The 15,219-nt window shown below is 45.2% G+C and overlaps 1 pseudogene; it reads right to left on the bottom strand.

Moving 5' to 3' along the window:
• Nucleotides 1–26: 26 nt before the first annotated feature.
• Nucleotides 27–829, bottom strand: LOC101645618 (annotated as a pseudogene).
• Nucleotides 830–15,219: the final 14,390 nt, after the last annotated feature.

The raw sequence follows: 15,219 nt of genomic DNA, 5'->3' as shown, positions 1-15,219 counted from the left end.
CATTTCTTATTTTCAAAATCCATCCTTTACAGAGAAGACAAGACATTTCTGAAGTCCATCTTTGGGCTCTTTTGGGATTCTTGCTGACTGAGCAACATTTTTAGTTGAGAAAAGTGTTGCTTTGTTTTGCTCGTACTTCTTGAAGAAGAGAAAGTGGGTGTTGACTGTCCAGACGTAGGTGTTCTGAATATCCAGGCAGGGCTCTGGCCCCTGGAACTAGACAGCTCATGATTGCGGCTCACAGACCTCAGAGCCTCCCCTTCGGGCGTCCTCAGGGCAGGAGGGTTAGCTGCAGGAGTGCCAAGACTGCTCTTGGGGAGGAGAGAAAGCTTCTACCTTGACCCTGATGTTTAACTGTTCTGTTGCATGTCTTACAAGTAACCAGCAATACACTTTTGGCATCTTTGTACTTTCCCCACAATTTTTGCTTCTTTAAAACTGAGAGTGTAACTTTTTGCTTCTCGATTCAGAAGTTTCTGTATTTGGGGAGTCAGTTTGGGCTTCGGTTTGAGGCGCACTCGGGGAGTTATCCAACACCAGCAACTGGAAACAGTATGGACAGGTTTCTTCAAAAGTGTTCTTAGCATATTTTAGAAGCGATGGGGATTTCTGAGAAGCCGCTGAATGGTTTTATGAATGCATGGCATCCATGGCATTTCTCTTTGGGATCACTCCGATCGCTGTACAGACGGGAGGAGGCGGGCCACGAACGGTGATGGCTCTCCCTACCGTGTGATGAACTGTAGGCCCAGAGGAGACAGCGGGCTTGGCCCTGGCAGCTAGCTTGTTGTTTCTGCGCCGCAGCCTTAAGGTAGTGCTTCTCTGTCATCGTGACCCGTGAGAAAAAGACACCAGTCCAAATGCTTGGATTATTTGCTCAGGATGCAGATTGAATAATATGGTGAAAGGATACAACCTTGACACACACCTTTCCTGACCTTAAACCATGGGGTACTCCCTTGTTCTGCTCAAACATCTGCCATTTGGGGTCCATATACAGTTTATGCACAACAAAGCATTCTGGAATTTCCATTCTTCTCAACGTTGTCCATAGTTTCTTATGCTCCACACAGTCGAATGCCACTGCACCGTCTCTATAACATCAGGAACCATCGTTCTGAAAGTCTCTGCTTTCAGCCAAGATTCATCTGACATCAGAAAGGACGTCCTTCATTCTACATCCTCTTCTGAATCCAGCCGGGGTTTCTGGCAGTTGCCTGTCCATGTGCTGCTGCAATAGCTTTAACATTATCATTAGCAAAAATTGACTTGCATGTGGGATGCATGATATTGTTCGATAAACTTCACATTCTGTTGCCTCATCTTTCTTTGGAATGGGAAGAAACACAGATCTCGTCCGGTTAGTGGTTCAGGGCGCGTTCTTCCAGACTCGTGGCACAGACAGTGTGTGCTTGCAGCGCTGCATCAGAGGGTGTCGGAAAGCGGTGAACTAGGGCTTGGAACTACGGTAGACCTAGGAATAAAACCTCAGTCCAAGACATGCAAATCCCGAATAAACCTCCAGTTCCTACTGTGTGGGTTCTTAACAGGAAGTACTGGGATACTGGCTGGCATAAGGGACAATCAAGCCTTTAAAAAACTAAATCTTATGAGAGTTAGTCTCTTCTTGTCTTCTCATTTTAGGGCTATTGGAGACTCTCTGGAAAGGGTCCACATGCATTGATTTGACTCTTGATTGGTTTGCTGAGAAAACCTGGCTCTCATTGGTATACAGGGAGGCTTCACAAGTTTTAGGAATTAATGGAAGAATATTACGGAAAGAGGGCTAGATTGATTGGATGACCATCAAGCATGACCAGGGCTTGCAAGCAGCAAGCCACCTTTTCCTTTGGGATCTGTTTTAATTCAAAAATCTATGCTAGTAAATTGAGGGACTTCAATCAAAATGAATGATCGTTCTCCTTTTTAGTAAATTGCAAATGATAATTTCACTTAGACAAAATATCTCAGTCCAACAAATTGAAACATGATATTAGAACTAAACAAAAGTGGGTATACGTCTTCAACAAGCTAGAGAGACACTGGAATGTACTGGATCAGTGCTTGCTTTTGATTGGTAACCTCCACTACCGTTGACATGTGTGTGCTTTGGGGTAGAGGGTTGTTTGTTGGTTTCTTTGTCTTAAGGAGTTAAAAGCAGACACGCCGACTCTGGTATCAATGAAAAATTGGCAAGTTTATCTACTGAAATATGCAATAGCTTTCCCTTGTGTGTTGAGGGACACCGTAGAAAAAGGCCCCACTGCATCCCAGGTCTTTTTCATTCCATAAAAAGTTGAAGGATCTGGCTGGAGAGTTTTCATTTTGTTGTCCAATGTATCTATTTCCCAATGAACAGATTTTTCACTTTAGTGGCGGATGCCAGCCTTGGGGCCACTCGATTTGACATTTTTCCTTTTGATTTGGGGACTGTAATTGCCACACACAGAGGACCATCTATTTGTTAACTTTTTTATCCCTTTCATCCCGAAGCGTATTGGAAGGTTTATATGCCTAAATAGCATTTCCACAATGGGGCCCCGCCAATGACACTTAATCAAGATCAAGCTTTCCAGTTTTCAATCCAGATATGAAAACAGCATTTAAAGTCCCAGTTGCACCAAGAGCAGATAAGTAATGACTAGTGTGTTCAGAAAACTTTTGAAGTCATCTGGTTTGATAATAAAAGCCACTCTCGTCCTTATTCTGTTTACAATAATTATTTTTTTGTCTAATCAATTATTGGAAGAACCCGGGAAGAACCTGAAATAATCTCTTGCCCCTTGCTCAAATATTCTCCAGCAGCTCAGTGACTGTCTTCTCTATGTTTGAAGCTAAACTATTTTGTGGATCATTTTCTTGAGCATGTTCTAACCACACCTGATCTTCTCCAGGCCTGGTTATCATATGGACTCGTTGAACTCAGTCTGTGAGCTCAGGTTGGCCAGCTTCAAAAAGAACTTAAAAATCCCTCAGCAAACGTGTAAGGGTCTTCACATAATTTTGGAGAATCTTTCACAAGGCCACCTAAAATCTGAGTGAGAGCAGGGAATACAGGTAACATGTGGAGAGACCTCAGAATTTCTAGGACATGTCTTACATGGTATTTGGGATAAAAGTCTCCTAGTTGGTTTCTTAAGAAAAAAAGGAAGCTTAGAAAGAGTATTAGTAGGTGGAGGGGAGGGAGAGGACAAATCACTGGGAGGTTTGAGAGTTGTTTAAGTTATCCAATGCAAAGATGATATCTGATATTCAAACTGTTATCTAATTCACATACACAAAAGTTTTTCAAAGTAAGAATAATTAAATATTGATGGTCTAATTAAAAAACTTTTTTTTTTAAGAAAGAAAAAGTATTACCAGGAGGGTAGGAATGTAAAGGAGGTCTGCTAGGAAGGGAGTGGGTGAATTAGGAGCAGGATTTTTACATTGCAGCTCCTTGCTTTGTTTAGTTAATTTGGAAATAATGTCTGACAGGGAAGCAATCTTACTGTCTTGATACCTTTTAGAGGCTTCTAAATTGCAATCAACATAGATATCTCATTGAGGTTATTTAATTCTGGAGCACACCATTCCACCCACCACCCACCCCCACACACTAATTTGCTGTGCTTAAAAAAAAATTTAGAAAGCTCAAGTGATACCCTTGCAGCCACCCAAACTTTCTCCAGTAAGGTAAAGCCAACCAGACAAAAGTGAATGTTAAAGGCCCAAAATGCTTACTTGTAGAGTGAGCAGGAGTCCTAGAAGGATGCTCTGATTTGCTCTTGGAGTTGGCAGTTCCCATTTTTCTTCTGAATGATGGTACAATTTTACTCGAAAGAACAAAAACAAACCCTCAATAAAATCCAAAAACCAATGCAGTGGAATGGAACTCAGATTCGAAAAGTTATTTAACTTGAGACTACTGGGTTCAAAGAACCCCAACGCTTGGCTGGGACCAGAGTCCAAATCCTCAACACTTTGGAGGTTGGTGAAAGTAAAGCACCTTCAAAGTCCTGCTTCTGACACCAAATATGTCCAAGAAGAACATGTCATATCTACCGAGACATAATCGCTCAATGAGGTGCACAGAGTGAAAGTCTGGAGTGCTGGGTTCTGAGAAAGGGCAGAGGTTTTAGACACAGACATCAGCATGACTAGCACCACAACATTAAAGTAGAATAATCATGTCTTCATTTGGCTCATCTATTTATTGACAAATGCTTCCTGAAAACACTTTGGGTAAGCACTTTTTTTGAGAAATTTTCTGTTATATGCTCCTGGAATGTTCTTTTTTTCTTTTTCTTTCTGGAATGTTCTTTGTACACATTTCCCCCAGAAGATTCTCTTCTCCTTAGTCACTTGCCGATTTGCCCAAGAGTGGTTCATGTTAACCTTTTATTGAGAGTGTTCTCTGAACACTTATCTGTTTGAATTCGCTAACACAGCCACCTTCCACTTTTGCTCAAGCCAAAGCCAAAGAGTCTTCCTGGAGCCTCTCTTTCCTTCACATCTATGAGCACCCTCCCAGGAACTCTGCCCGCTGTATTGTAACAGAGATGGTCAGCCTGCAGAGTGTGTTTCCTTTCCAGAGTGTAGAGGTGTTGCAAAAAGTGACTGTCCAAGTGGGAGCGACATTTCCCAGCCCCACTTCATACATGTGAAGCCATGTGACTAGTTCTCATCAATGGAGCCTACGTGGAAGCGCTGTGTGCCACAGCCTGCCCTGGCCTGTTCTGACCAATGGGTTCAGAGCACTGGTGCCCTCTCTATGTTTTTTCTCCCTTTGTGGCCAGGGCCAACAGAGTCACAAGATGGAAGGACACTGGGCCCTTGAGTCACCACCTGGAAGAAAGTCACTTGATCTTCTTTAGCATCTGTTTGAACTTCAATGTGAAAAACCACCAAGACGTTGAGGTTCCTTTCACTGGCCTTACCTAGTACCTCTACCTCCAAAATATTCCACAAATCTACACCCTTCTCATTACAGGTCACTCATCCTCATTTGAACTGCCATTTTATCTCTCCGAAAAAATTGTAAGTTTCTCAATGTATCATCTTGCTTCTATCTCCCTCTCCCATACCCTATTTTTTACATAACCATAGGAGAGAATGTTTAAGAACTCAAGTCATATCACCCTTTTTCATCAAGCCCCTCCAAGGGTTTTCCTTTGCATAAAGGATCAATTCTGAGCTTCCACCATGGCCTGTCAAGCCTTCAGTGCCCTCCCCAACTTCATCTCAACTTACCTGGACACTCCTTTCAGAGAACCCCACTACTCTTGCTATGGTTCCACTTCCCTGGCCTGCACTCAGTCTTCAAGCAACTTGGTTTCTGCCCCCAGAGTCTTTGCACGTTCGATTCCTTCCATCTGGAAATAGTTCCCCCTAGATAGCTGCATGTTTCATTCCTTGTCATCTCTTATGTCTTAATGCAAATATCACCACCTCAGGTAGCTTCTCTCTCGTCACACTATCCTGAGTGAAGCCATTTTACTGTCACAAACAAACAAGAAGCAAACTCACTGTCATCGAGTCAATGGAGACTTACAGCGACCCTAAAAGACAGGGTAGAACCGCCCCTGTGGGTTTCTAAGACTGTACTTGTTGACTGAAGTAGAAAGCCTCATCTTTCTCTTCTCTGGAAAGCAACCAGACATACTTTATTTCGTTGCTCTGCTTTATTTTCTTCATACCTCTTGAAACTATTTTAAATTGTGTATCTTAACTGAACCTCAGTTTTATAACCTCAAATATGTTTTCTGGATTATTGTTTCTCTCCTTCAAAACCTCCTCCATAGGAGCAGGACCTTGTCTATCTTTTTAAAAAATTATTTTATTAGGGGCTCATACAACTCTTATCACCATCCTTCCATCCATCCATCCATCCATCCATCCATCCATCCATCCATCCATTGTGTCAAGCACATTTGTACATTTGTTGCCATCATCATTCTCAAAACATTTTCTTTCTATTTGAGCCTTTGGTATCAGGTCCTCATTTTTTTCCCTCCCTCCACCTTGTCTATCTTACTGACAGTTGTGGCTTCAATATCTTCAACACCAAATGGCAACTCAATGCTGCTCAATTAATGTGGAAAGACAAAAGGAAAGCAGGGAGTAAAAACAGAAGGAAGGAAAAGAGGAAAGGAGGGACGGAGGGAGAGGTGAAAGGAAGAGATGGAGGAAGGTAGAAAGAATTACTCCAATTCGACCGAAGTCCCCCTATCGCACAGCCCCAGGATCAGCACAAAATTCCTGGCAAGGGGAAGGACTAGGCAAGGGAGAGACCAGTGTTATGGAGGGGAGGCTGGTCAGGGGTCTGGTTCCCATAACAGTCTCAAAGGTGTAGAAGTAACATTACCAACTGCCCTGAAGTATCAACTTACCTTCTTTGGAAAGCTCTCTCCCACTTGGGAAGAAAACCAAACCAAACCACCCTGGCCCTTCTTTTTACCTTTTTGTAGGAACCTCATCTATTTTGGATCCAAACCCCCTTTATCTGCTGCTCCAAAGAGGAGGGGGATCTTTGCTCCACAGTGAGTCTTTACAGAGCATGTACACGTTTATATAAAATTCTTTCCAAATAATTGGATACATTGCACTGTCCTAAATACAACAGTCTGTTCATTGAGAAATCCAGACATGAATGCAGTGGGGGCACATTAGAATATGAAGTGTGACTCAATGTTATTAATGACGTGGTTGCTCTAATCCATGCCTTTCTAAGTCAGGCTCAGCACTAATATGGAGGCGAGGGAGTATAAGCTTGGACAAGACTGAAGGACGTATCTAAAATAACGCAGCTAGAAAATGGTGGGACCAAGGTGTCAACCTACCAAGCTTCAGCAACTTTCATGTGCCAAGGGCTCCTCTGTTCTTTGACAAACACGGCAATGTTGTACAAAGCACAGCCAATTCTTTCCCATGCTGTGTCCCAGAGGGGTTAGAATGAGAAGAGGAGATATCTGAAATTGAAATGTTTTTCAAAGAGAGTAGTAACAGTGTATTTAGAGATTTGCAAAAGGGCTCTCTTTGAGGGTGAGTGGGGAGGTATTCCTAAAGGATTCTTGAATGAGGAGGCGGTTTACCTGGTTTGAATCCTGGTTCCGACATCCTTGCCTAGCAGTCCATTGTGGCTCCGAGCCTCCATTTCCTCTTTTGTAAAATGGCGACAATAATGTCCACCTCACAGGTTCTCCTTGCTTTACACAAACACTCATACAATGCTTGCCAACCAATCATGCTAATTTCCTTTCTGGCTGGCTTTCTTCTTGCCTATATGCATGTAAGTCCAGGGATGTAAGAGCGGAATGTAAATGAGGAACTTGGAACCAAGAGCGTAGGGTAAATAATTTCTCTCCTCATGTTAGGGCCCTAAGGAGTCCAGACTCAGAAGAAGAACATATGCCCACTTGGGTGGTTCTTGTGGAGTCAGTTCTAACTCACACAGATCCCTACGCACCTCAGAACAAAACACTGCCTGGTCCTGGGCCTCACTCAGTGTTGTTGTATGTTTGAGCCCATTGTGGTTGACCTGGCGTTCATTCATCCTCTTTCTCACTGACCCTCCGCGTTATCGAGCATAACATCCTTCCCCAGGGCATTGTGATAACATATCCAAAGTATTTAAGATGGAGTCTCACCGCCCTCACTTCTAAGGCATGTTCCGACTGTGCATTCTTCTGATAATCTGTGGCATATTCAGTATTCTTCACGAACATCCTATTTCAAATGTTTCAGGTCTTCCTTATTCCTTGTCCACCTTTCACGTGCATTTGAGGTGATTGAAAGTATCTGGGCTTCGGTCAGGGATCTTTGTAGTCAAAGTGGCATCTTTGTGTTCTAATGCTCTACAGAGGTCTTTTGCAGCGGATTTACCCAGTGCAGTATGTTGTTTGATTGTTTCCCTGCTGCTTCCTTCACGGGCATTGATTGTGATCCTAGTGAAGTGTTGCTGAAGGTAGTTGAAAATCAGCTGCAGCAGCACCTACACAGAAAACTGCCAGAAGCTCACATTTAGAAGGGGACGTGAAACAAGAGGTCTTTTTGCCAATGTCAGAAGGAGCTTGGCTAAAAAGCTCAGGAAAGCACAACAGGGTTTACTTCTGTTTTATTGACGATGCAGAGTCATCTGACTGTGTGGATCATAACAAATCATGGACAGCCTGGCAAAGAATGGGAATTCCAGGACACTTCATTGTGCTCATGCAGAACCTGTACCCGGAGCAAGAGGCAGCTGTGTAAACAAAATAGGAGAATACCTCCTGGTTTAAAATCAGGAAAGGAATGTGTCAATTGTACCCATTCACCAAATGTATTCAGTCTGTATGCCGAGCGAATCATCTGGCATCAGGATTGGAGGGAGACTATTAACAACGCATTCACAGCTCAATATGCACATGACACACGCCGGCTTCCCGAAAGCCAAGAAGACTGGCAGCACCCACTGATGGAGATGAAAAACCACGGCTTTCAGTGTGGATTACGAAAGTCCTGTCAGCTGCACCAGTAGACAACATCGTGATAAATGCAGAAGAGATAGAAGTTGTCAAAAGATTTCATTGTAAGGGGACCCATAATCCAAGCCCATGGAAGAAGCATGCAAGAAATCAAATGATGTGTTGCAGCGGGCAAATCGGCTGCAAAAGACTTCATTTTGGGTAAATATCCCAATTCATACTTTTGGCAAATATTTAACTGAGGTCAAACTCTGGCTGGTCTTGCATCTGCAGCATTTTTTCCTGTGGAAATGGCCTTCATTATCTACGGCCTTTATTAACAGTACACTGTTGTCTCCAGGAAAGACAGCAAGACAAATTGTCAAACTGAATTGTTCTTACAGTAGGACAGTTTCTTGTGTGAAGAAATTTTGTGAAGACAAGTGCATCTTTCGATCAGCATTAGATACCACTTGGAGACCTTAACTCTAGGCAATTGTTCTAGCCGTAAATCTGGTCTTGTCTTAGACGGCTCATTCAGAGCCAAGTTGTGAAAAGGGTTAACTTTCCAGAAAAAATGTCAGGGACCCACTGAGTCCCTCAAACCTTGGCACGCCGTCCCCCAGCGTAGCTCAACATCTGATTCCAGAAGAAACGTGCGGCTCTGTTTATTACCATTCAAAATGGCCCCATTCCATTGAGCACCCCCAGATACACATGGGGTTGTCATGAGTCAGAACTAACTCAAGAGCAACTTTTGTTGCTGTTGTTTTCGTGTCTGTTTGCTGTCTACCTGGTAGAGTTAGATACCTTAATAGGCATCTGTCTGGATAGGTTTGTATTGCTTTAACTGTTGGTAGCTCTGTCGTTTACCACCCTCTGATATCACGATGTATCTCTGGGCTTGAGCTGCAGAGGACGTTGCAGCAAAGTGTGAATTGAATTCCGACTGCCTTGCACTAGAATGATTGATATCTCAGTGAGGGCGATGTTTGTGCCTAGAACAGAGCTTTGTATGCAGAGCCCAAACTATTGCAGTTGAGTCAGAACAGTGCCGTCTGCTTTGCTTGGCTACAATTCTTACGGAAGCAGATTACCAGGTCTTTCTTTCCCAGTGCCGCTGGCTGTGTTCAAATCGCTCGCCTTTAGGTGAGTAGACAAATGCAAATATTTGCCCCATCCAAGGGCCTGCTCGCACATAGTAGGGCCACAGTAAATGCTTGTTGGGTTGAATTAGTAACTGGGCTGTTTGCTTGACCTCTGTAAAGCTTCTGCTTCAACAACAAAAGTAGGAAAAATAAAATACACCATATATACTTGAGTATAAGCCGACTCAAAATTTTCAAAATAGAATTTTGAAAGTTGTAGTTTGAAAATTTTGAGTTGACTTATACTCGAGTATATAGGTACATCGTGAGAATGTTAAAGATGAAAAGTTTTATTTAAAAATAATTGAAGATTTGCATGTAAGAAATACTACACAGAGAACTCATGATCCCTTTACCCAGCCTCCCTTAATAGCAATATCTTGCAAAACTACTAGTATAATATCACAGCCAGGATATTGACATTGATATAATCTATTGATCTTACAGGATTTCCCTTCATAGGACTTTTATGTAGCTTAAATACAATTATGGAGGCAAAATACTGAGTAGAGTGCATGCACATTGTAAATATTGAACAATGGCAGCTCATATCCTGTTAGGAGGCAATCTGGTGTATTTCAGTGCTTCTCAAACTGCAATGTGAATACGAATCACCAGGGGAACTTGGTAAAATGTGGGTTCTGATTCTGCCAGTCTCAGTGGGGCCTGAGAGTCTGCGTTTCTGGCACACCCCCAGATGAGATCTGATGCAGTTTAGCCTCTAAGCAGTACCGTTGTTCGAGGCTAAGCATGGGAACTCCCAGACCAGGCTTTGGTTCTAGTTGCACCCTTAATATCTTTATGACTTTGGACAAGGTATAGAACGTCTCTGCTTTTCAGCGTCTTCATACACAGAACAGGGATACTTCTAATACCTGTCCCATCTTGTGGCTGTAAGAATTAAATTGTAAGATAATTGTTGTAATGCACTCAGAACAGTGGCTGGAACATGTTAAGTGCTCATTAAATGTTATTTTGGATTATTCTTGTTCTCTTGGATTGTTTCTTATTCCATACTCTGTCATTGAAATAAGATCATCTGGGTTTTCCCACTAGTTACCTAGGCTCTAGAAAAGTAGCAATTCACCCGTCCATACTTGAAAAGAGAGAAGCTTACTTCTTACTTAGTCCTCGAGTTCTCAGTCCCTGCCCATGGCAGGCATTACTAATCGCACTGGACCCTCTTTCATTAAGTCTCAACTGGGGCCTTAGGGTGCTCCTCAAAAGGCTTCCAGGCAGAGTTGCTGCCTGAAACTTGCTTACCAAACCTGATGTGATGATCTAAGCTTCTCAGAGATAGGGACATTTAGACCCCCAGGTGTGAAATGACTTTCACGGGGCTCACAGGTGCCCACGGGGTTCATATTATCACCTTGAGACTGAGTCTGAACTAGAACCCACATCTTCCAACCCCTTTATAGGACAAGTTGGTGTGGAGAGATTTACACAAGGGCATTTGTGTGAAGAGACAGGAGGCAGAAAAAGACATTCTTCATAGACAAGTGAGCGGAACCAGACTATGTGAAGTATGACCCTTCAGAACTCTTAATAAGGGAATAACTTCCTTATTTCCCCGTCAAGAATACGCCATGGGAGGACAATTGGAAAAATTACTTACTGGAAAATTGGTGTGGAAAATAAAATGGTTTGTTTCAATTCTCATTAACTGATGAGCCTTAAGAAATTTCAAGGAAGCAAATGGACAGGCAAAATCTTTATTCTCAGTTAAATGGATTCCTTGGAGCCTCTCAAGACCCCCTCTCAGTGATGTCAGCCTTTGTGCCTACAGGAACCTGTGTTGCATACCAAGTGATTCTGCTTTTCTGCCCCCACTTCTCATCAATGGGCCCTGCAAGGAACCAACCGCAGCTTCAAGGTGAGCCAGACCACAGCCTGTTCTTGGATTAATATAAAGGGAAGAATTTAGTTTTCTCTTGGAGCAACTTGAACTATGAAGATATGAAAGGAGTCAGTTACCAGTGAGGGGAAAGCCTAAAAGGGGTGGTAAGGACAGTTATCAGGGGGCCAAACGTGTGAGGAAGTTCCCCAGTACAGAGATGAGGAAGAATCTGTCAGGTCAGGAGGCACAATGGAACAGAAAGAAGGGGTGACCTGAGGGTGAAAGTAGAGTCTAAGGTGACCAGATGTCCCGATTTTGGCTGGACAGTCCCGATTTTTAACAATTTTCCTGCGTCCCGCAGCATTTTTTTAAAGTCCCGACTTTTTGGAAAGAATGCACAACAAGCTAGGGTATATGGTTTTCGGCTGCCATGTGGCTACTTCACCAGGATATGAGTTTTATCAATGGTGTCCTGCTTTACCAATGTTAAAATTTGGTCACCTTAAAGTAGACAGCAGTCCACATAGCACCCTTGCTTCTCTTAAGGCCCTCCCTACTTTAACATAAAAACTTTCTAACATAAACAAGAGTAGAGAGAAGAGTATAATGAATGCCCTGTGCCCAACATTAAGCTTCAACAATTACAGTTCTGGCCAATCTTGTTTCTTCAACACCCACAATGGTGCCCTTCTGTGATGTTCTAATGGCTCGTTTAACAACAGAAAACGAGCTTCTGGTACATTTATACAACTCTTGGTCTGAAGCACATTCTCACCAGTGGTCCAGGCACGCCAAGTACCAGTTGTTGTCAAGTTAACCTGGATGCATGAGACCACAGTTGTGTTAGAATAGAACTGGGCTCCAGTGGGTTTTCACTGGCTAATTTTTCAGAAGTAGATTTCCTGGCCTGTCTTCTCAGGTGCCCCTAGGTGAACGCCAACGTTTAACCTTTTTGCTGTCAAGATTCATCCCTCTTGTTGTAGGTCATGTGTCTGGACTGCTCTGGAATAGTCCATTATGTGACCATTCTATTATATCTGACATGGTCCAGTTCTAGTCCTTAGGCAGTCCCCTTTTCTTCCTGGTAACTGGAGAGTGGCTCTCTTCCTCACAACCGGGACAGCCAAACTAAATGACACTAATGCTTATGTAAGGGTAGTAGTGAGATTAGTCCTTAGAGAGGTCAAAGGCTTGTCACATTCATGAAAAACGGCCCGATAGCCCCATGATTTATCTGCAGACCCAGCTTGGCTCTAAGCAGTGATGGAAATTAAAGAGGCAGTTTTAGGATCTCCAGACTGACCCCAGCTGGAAATCACTTTGTGACATCCAAAAGGCAGAGTTGTCCTAAAGATCAAATGAGATAATGCTATGTGAGAACACTTTGGAAACTCAAGAGCTCTTTTAGACATGGTCGGTTGTATTATTAGTGTAATCCTTATTCATTGGCATCATCTGGGTAAATTATTTTCTTGATTAGCCCATAATTAGGGTGGTTGTCTGTTTATAAATACCCCCAACAACATGGAATTTTAGGCAGGAGGAGAGCGGGAAGGAGACATGTGGATTCATGGCAGCACACCTCTGCCTAGTCCTTACTTCCTGCGATGACTCCTTAAAGTAAGAATTCATATCTTCTCTTTACAGATGAGAAAACTGAGGCTTGATAACTTGCCCCAAATCCTAGAACTAAAAGGGGGTGGAGTTTGGATCCAAATCCAGGTCTGGCTGAATCCAAAGCCCTTTCTCTGCCTGGCCCCACTTCCTGGAATCTGACCAAGCGGTCTGCCCTCACTCCACTCTTTCCTTGTTCTCTGTCCTCATTTGGCTGAACTGAAAACCTCCTATTTAGGATGTTTCTTCCCCCACCCCCCACCCCCACTACTTTAAGACTTGTCTCTAGGACACCACCAACTCCAGTGACCCTTCTTGTTTCAAGGACTGTGATTGCAAAGGAGCACCTCTGTGTTTCAGGTGAACCATATCATAGAACTGTAAAACAATATGATTAATACCTGTCCTGGGACCTGACAGGCATTAAGAGCCAATAAGATAATCCACATGTGCTTTCTATGAGATAATAGGAGTTCTGGGGCCAAAAGCAATGAAGAAGATCATGGGATTTTTTTCCCCATGAACTTTTTGAAGACCCTCCTAGTAGATTTGAAAACTGTGAGGCAGTCTTTGTGTTTTCTCTGTCCCAGTGTAAGGTGGTGGCGTGGTTTTAACATCATACCTTCCAAGCAAAGCCCTGTACCAGGGAAAGCTATTTGAGTGGGGGCTCCTAATAGGAACTGAGTTTGAGGACAGCCAGAAGGCAAGCAACGTGAGGCCACTTAAACCAAACCAGAGGAAATCCAGCCTCTGACTATTTATTTTATGAAGTTCACGGCTGGATATGTTAAGCAAATGTTTTCTTAATTGTGGCAGCATGAGAAAACAATGGGCCAAGGGCTGCCACGAGGGGGGGTGGCGGTGTGGTGCCTGGGACCGCCTCCCCCTACCCCTCTTCACCAAGTCTCCAGGGAATGACAGGAAAAAATTAAAGACAGGCCTTTTCTTTGCAGGATCACATGCCCGCGCGGGTGCTGTAATAAGAAACCGCACCAATTAGAAATGTTTCACCTCCTCCCACCACCACCCGGCCCCTCCCCCAGCACACTTCGGAGCAGACGGGTCTTGGACTCCCAGAGTTTTGCCAAATACCGCAACCCCGGCTGTGTGGGAAGCCCGGGCGGACTCTCACCACCCGGCTCCCGCTCTCTCCCTCCCTGCCTTCCTCTCGGCTCCCTCCCTTCCACACTGTTTTGATTTACAAGGACTTCCTCCTCCCGGCGAGGGAGGGGAGGAAAAGACGCCCGGAGTGCCTGGAGTGAGTGAGTGAGCTGGCGAGTGTGTGTCTGTGGGAAGTGTCGTGGGGGAGTGTAAAATGCTGTAATGGGAGGAAGCCGAGCCGCGTCGGAGCGCAGCCCTGGACTGCAGCAGCGGCCGTCCTGATCGCAGAGGCGGCCACCTGAGCACGCGCGTCCCCCAGCGAGTGCGCCCGGTCCCTTCAGGTACGTGTGGCCGCCGGCCTGGCTGGGCAGTGTGGCTTGGGTGTGCGTGGGTGAAGACAGGGCGAGGCGGTGCCCCAGGTGGCTGGCACCCTGTGGAGCGTAGCGCGGTAAAGCCAAGGACAGGGAGGCGCTGGGAATCTGGTTCCAGCAGCGCCCTGGCAGCTGGTTGGCTGCGCTTGGCGCTTAGGGGGCAGTCGGTCCCATGTCCAGCGGGCATGGAAGGTCGCTCGACCGTGGACGACGGTGTCACACGTTGTGACCCTAAGTGCAGGAGCCTACTGTGTGCGCGGCGTGCCTGGGCCGTGGCAGGCACCTGGGCGCGTACGGAACGGTGTGCACTGAAGGTGTGTTAGCTTCTGCTGAGCGTTAGGGTGATGAAGGTGTGTGAGGTGCGCAGCGGCCCCGCTCCGAGGGTGCGCGCCCCACGGTCAGGCCCTCCGCAGACCTTGGCTGACCGGTCACGCCCACACCATCCGGGTAGGTGCGGCCGGCGCCCGGCGTGCGTCGGGGGAGGGGGGGAAGGGGCCTCTCCTGGTCACAGCGAGGCTCCGCCCTCCGCTTTTCTCGGGCTCACCTGGACTCACTCAGCACCACCTGCTCTGGGCGGGGCGTGCCCGGGGGCGTGTCCGGAGGCGTGTCCCGCTGCTTTGGAGGAACCGAGTGAGGGCAGGCGGGCGGCGCCTCATTCCAGGGATTCCTCGCGCTCCCGCGCTCCCGTCTGCTGCCGAATCCACCCGGCGCGCGCCGCCCGC

Source organism: Echinops telfairi, unplaced genomic scaffold, assembly GCF_000313985.2.
Source record: "Echinops telfairi isolate 266 unplaced genomic scaffold, ASM31398v2 ScPeMD7_31;HRSCAF=116, whole genome shotgun sequence".
NCBI lineage: Eukaryota > Metazoa > Chordata > Mammalia > Afrosoricida > Tenrecidae > Echinops > Echinops telfairi.
Note: the sequence above shows the minus strand (reverse complement) of the source record. Positions and strands in the feature narration are given on the sequence as shown.